The sequence below is a fragment of the Nannobrachium achirus genome (assembly GCF_963921795.1).
Source record: "Nannobrachium achirus genome assembly, chromosome: 20".
Classification (NCBI taxonomy): domain Eukaryota; kingdom Metazoa; phylum Chordata; class Actinopteri; order Myctophiformes; family Myctophidae; genus Nannobrachium; species Nannobrachium achirus.
In genome coordinates, this window is record NC_137827.1 from 32382815 (window position 1) to 32388570 (window position 5756).

The following is a 5756-nucleotide window of genomic DNA, read 5'->3' on the forward strand; positions in this document are numbered from 1 at the left end:
ATGTTCTGTGTGCCCTATGAGTGAAAATCCTGTAACTGGAAGGTGTATGTGTGTGTGTGTGCGTGTGTGTGCGTGCGTGCGTGCGTGCGTGCGTGCGTGCGTGCGTGCGTGCGTGCGTGCGTGCGTGCGTGCGTGCGTGCGTGCGTGCGTGCGTGCGTGCGTGCGTGCGTGTGTGTGTGTGTGTGTGTGTGCGTGCGTGCGTGTGTGTGTGTGCGTTAGCCTGGCGTCTCCTCACTGTCTGTGGTATGGAGGCTTGAAGAGGGCCTCTCCAGTCTTGCTGACTGGAATTACACTTATGGCCATTTAACATGACTAAATGTATGAGGCAGAAATTGAGCTTTTCTATTACTGGCAACCCTGTCTCTCCATTCACTCTCTTACTTGGTAATCTGTATAGATCTACAGTATCACTGTGTGTGTGTGTGTGTGTGTGTGTGTGTGTGTGTGTGTGTGTGTGTGTGTGTGTGTGTGTGTGTGTGTGTGTGTGTGTGTGTGTGTGTGTGTGTGTGTGTGTGTGTGTGTGTGTGTGTGTGTGTGTGTGTGTGTGTGTGTGTGTGTGTGTGTGTGTGTGTACAACATGCATGCGTGCGTGGCTTGGTGTGAGCAGCAAGCTAAATAAAAGCTGCATTTCAAATGAAAAATAGTCCCCCACAAATATAGTAATACTGTTTGTGTGGTGTTTATGTAATACTCCCTGTCTGTCGCTCCACCTGGCTGTCTGTCTGCCTGTAAAGACAATTTTTTGTGTAAACTCTTGTCTTTGTATGTGTTCCACGTTGTGTTGGTGGTATGAGACTATGTAGGGTTTATGTATAAATTGACCTAGAGAGTTTATGATAGATTATGGCAGATTGGAGTTCATTATAATGGTGGTGAATTCCGATATTCATGTTCTGTACCACACAATCAGTAGTTCTTACTGCCTTATGACAGTTTTAGGTCATTTTACAATCCACGATGCATGCTTATAAATAAATGAGGGATTACGAGATGAGTGGAAGAGATGAAGCAGAAAGTCACAAACAATCTGCCAATTGCGGCTGTCAAACGCATGCAGAATATGTTTTTGGTTCCTTCACTGGAAACAGTATTCTTCTGACCCATTTCCAACTTGAAAATGGCATTTTCCAGGGAGAACAGCTGTCTTTGAAATAATTTCGTGTGAGATCAAGTGATAACCATTTGAATGTTGCCAAGTTTTATGCTAGCACCACACCCTGGGCCTCTGAGCAAAGAGTGGAGAAACCCCCCAAAAACCACAGCTGTGTCTGGGGAGATCAGTGACGTGGGAGCTGGGATAGAGCCATGAAGGAGGGGAGGCGGACCAGTTAGACTGGGGAGAACCATTTATATACACACTGTCTGAAAAGAAGGGGGAGGACGTATAGTGTATATAGTGCTAGTAGGACTACTACTTTACTTGGACAGTAGCACACACGCACACACACACACGCACACACGCGCGCACACACACACACACACACACGCTCATACAGCAAAACAAGTGCTGTGCTCCTCACTACTATAAAAAGCCTTGACAACATGCATGCAAAATAACAAAATGTCCTATGCAGGAATGCTCATCACATCACTGAGATGAGGTGGGCTGTGGAAATGGAAACTATGGCATAAGCCCACACATTCTGTCACACCAGGCAGTCAGTAGTGTGATGTACACAGAGACTCGGGCAGCTTGGCATGCTAGTCAACTAGTCACAGTCTCACACTTCATCCAAGGCGCTTTACAGAGATTGTGCATTACATTCACCCATTCACACACCCATTCATACACCGATGGCGGAGGAAACCATGCAAGGCACCAACCTGCTCACCGGGAGCAACTAGGGGTTCAGAGTCTTGCTCAAGGACTCTTCGACACTAACTCTGGGGGAGCCCGGGATCGAACTGGGAACCCTCTGTGTTCTAATGACGGTTTCTCTACCCCTGAGCCACTGCCGCTGTGGTCTCTTCACAGTGGCCCTTGTGACAGGTGAGTGGTCAAGTGTCCTAATGTAATAGTGGTGAGTGTGTTTCTTTAGGGTGTTTCAGCATGATGTTTACTGCACAGAAGCTGTCCCTGTTGGTACAAAGTAACACCTAAATGAAACATGCCCACAATTAATGTTATTACCTTCAGCTGTGTTTACCTGTCACAATGGCCACTGCGAAAAGGGTACATTGGGCCTTCTGCTTGGGGCTAGGTCAGGTAGAAAATGGAGCCATTAGTTAAGCCCAAGGCCGTATTAAGAGATTTGTGTCATCTCCATTCACTCCAATGTTTTGTTATTATTATTATTATTTTACAGCAATGCCATATCATGAAGTCTGAAGTTAACAGCAAACACTAAGCATAAAGGTGTAGCAGAATAGACTGTTTGTGATGCATTTAGCAAGATAAGAAATTAAAATGTAATTTAAATTGTATACTATCAAAAACAAGTTTTCCTGCTACAGAACTTCAGGGAATTACGGTATCACATTAGCCATGGGCACCCTCACTTTTCTGATTATTGTTTAGCATCATGCTATAACATCACACAGTGACTGCACTGTACTGTAGCTCTTGCAGAGGCCTATCTCATTTTGATCCATATGCATATGAAATTAGGAATGTTCTCCTCAGTGTATGTAGGTGTGTTGCAATGCATACTATCTATAGGCTACTATGTCCATAGCTGCATGAAATAAATAAGGCACAAAGGTTGGAAATGAAATGAAGATCATTCCAGTGTAATTGTGTGGTGTGATGTAATGTAATTGAAATGTCATGTTAATGTGCTTTAATAATTTTCCACCTGGTGTCCCTATTTTGGGCATATCATCCCAAAATAAATGGATTCTCTAAAAATCTTCAGAAATGTAGCGTGTAGATTCAGCTATTTTCACTATTGTACATCGAAGTATAGGGATTAAATGTTTAACATCTTCTAATGAAGTTCATGTGCTAGAATAATAGCATCAGGCTTGGAGTCAATGAAGCAACTAACTATAAACAGACGATAACGAGAAGAATGGGTGGTGAAAATGAGGCATTGTGTGTATCTTTTGTTCATATTGAGGCTACTACAACTCATAGACAATCACAAAAAACGGTGTTTGCACACCGTATTAATTCATTGACTGATTGACTGATTTTATAGACAAAATAAAATAAAAGACAGATGAAAAATCTGGTACACATTTTCACAATTTCTTTCACATTTTCTATAGCTGATCTGGAAGTTGGAACACATCCATTGCGATGCGTTGTGAGCTTGTATATATTTCTATAGCTAAAGTATAAAATGGGGCTTAATTATGTGGTTTAATTTATCCAATATCTTTTGTAGAAGGGACATATTAACAAGATTTTATCATACTATGATGCAGTGACATTTCCTATTTCTTTGCTTTCCTACTTTTCTTTCAGAAATCAGGACAGAACACTCACAAATAATGTATTTGCTTTCATCCCGGGTAATTTTAGGACTAGTGTAACATGCTGGAGGGATGTTATGAAGCCATTCAGAGGGTCCTGTTGCAAGGCAATCCTGTGCTGCCAAGCCCAGAGTTGAGTCACGAACGATGCATCACACAGCTAACATTACTTACTGTCTGCTAGAGATTTCGGGGGAATATCATGGATTAAAGCCCGCCCAGGAAAGCCTCAAAGTGGAAAACAGTGAATATGATCAGTTACTCTACAATAAGAACTTCACTCAACCCAAACAGACCTATTCTGAGCATATTGATACATTGTCCTTGAGAGGTGCTTCAAAACAGGTCAACTTGTTTCAATAGTGTATGTCACCAGCTCACGTCTTTTCCCCCCTTTTTTCCTTATTTTTGCTTGGGAATCCTTGCTCCAGTGCTCCATTGCCTCAATTTACCCCCATTACTTTTACTCCACCAACTCAGGCACTCTGAGTCCAGTACTGTTGAGGTAACATTTTCCATGTAGGCTCTAGGGAGTTGGAAGATGGATGTTATGGTCCATATACTACAGCCCAATTCAACATACCGTAATACTCACTGCAAACAGCAGAATACATCAGTCACCTCTGAGAAAATGCAGCAGGGTGCCCTTACAATGAGAGAGACCAGACTGGCCGATTTCACAGGTTTGAACCCAACAACAGGCATGCTTTGTCATAGTGTCCTTGAGCAAGACATAGCACCCCTGGCTGTGCACTCAAGGTCAAGGTCAAGGTAAACTTTATTATCCCGTTCAGGGAAATTCATTTGGTCCAAGGTTTCATGTACAAAAAACATAAAATCACAAACAACATCCAACAACTCATTGTAGGTCCCTCCAGGTCAGTTGACTGCCTGGAATGTTAAGTATAAAACTAGAAATGACTAGAATATAACAACCCTATAGTCATTATATATATCAGGTTGCATTTAGCATAACAAAGCATAATACATTACATCAAAATAAATTTGATTTTTATTCATTCTAGTTTGACATACAAACGTGTTACGTGGGCATACATATTGATGTATTTCACATGTAGCCTAAAGCCTCTATTGTTGGTAAAAGGAACCTACAGTACATCATGACCCCATATTATGAGTTTTTCTTTTTGGCGACAAAAATCAGAACGAGCAAACAGGCTGGCAACCAGCCTGACAGAGGAGGCCAAGTGTCAAAAGTCAGATAGGGACATAAGTTGGAGGGCCACATGCCTCAGCCCTGACCTTTACCCCGGAAACACAAGGGGACAGTGTTCTACTGTTCTCCCAGCACCGACACCCACTGCATACGCTGTCTCTGGAAACAGTGGCGAAGACACACTGACTCATTGGTGAGACACAAAAAATGGTGTTCTACTGTATGCACTGAGGGACACTCACATGGGTATATCTGCATGCATGCAAGCACAAATGAATACTGTATATTACCAAATAGTAGCCCAGTGGCAAATAGCCACTGTCCGGGGTCTGACAGCATTTTGCCTATTAAACACATGGTTCAAATAAACGGCTGATGCCTTACAGCTCATCCGCACTGCCAACGAGCGTTCCGGCGATGTCACGCGAAAAACTGTCCTCATATTGCGCGTCAGCCCTTGCATTGCAATGTAGCCTGAACCAATCAAAAGAATAACTAATAGGGGCGCCCGCTGGCCTACTGGTCCAGGCGCATACCACTTAGGCATTGCCACATAGGCATGGATGCCTGGCGGCGGCGCCGGTTCGATTCCCAATCCGGACGACCTTTGCCGCATGTCACTCCCCATCTCTCCCCCCATTTCCTGTCAGTCTACTGTCCTATCAATAAAAGCCCCAAAAACTAATCTTTAAAAAGAATAACTAATAATAAAAAGTGTTTGGTGGCGGGACATGGCCGCAAAACCTCGCTCAAATGGAGACTGTGAGCGAATATAGGAGGGATGGACGACGTTGCTGCATATGCGATATTGCATATTAAACGCTCTGGCTACTATTTGGTGTGCTCTGGCTACTATGTACGGTATACCAATATGCTTACGCACACATGCATGCACACATATATACAAGCACACAGGCACTCTCTCTCACTCTATCTGCCATTCATGCACGCACGCACACATGCACACAAACACACACACACACACACACACACACACACACACACACACACACACACACACACACACACACCTGCAAATCCCGCCCTGAGCATCGCTTGACCTCCAACTTCCTCCCCGGCATCCCCTGCCGACGCCCCATCTCTCTCCAATGAGCTGCTATGGCCCGAAATGAGATCCTGATGTTGCATATACCCTCCAACC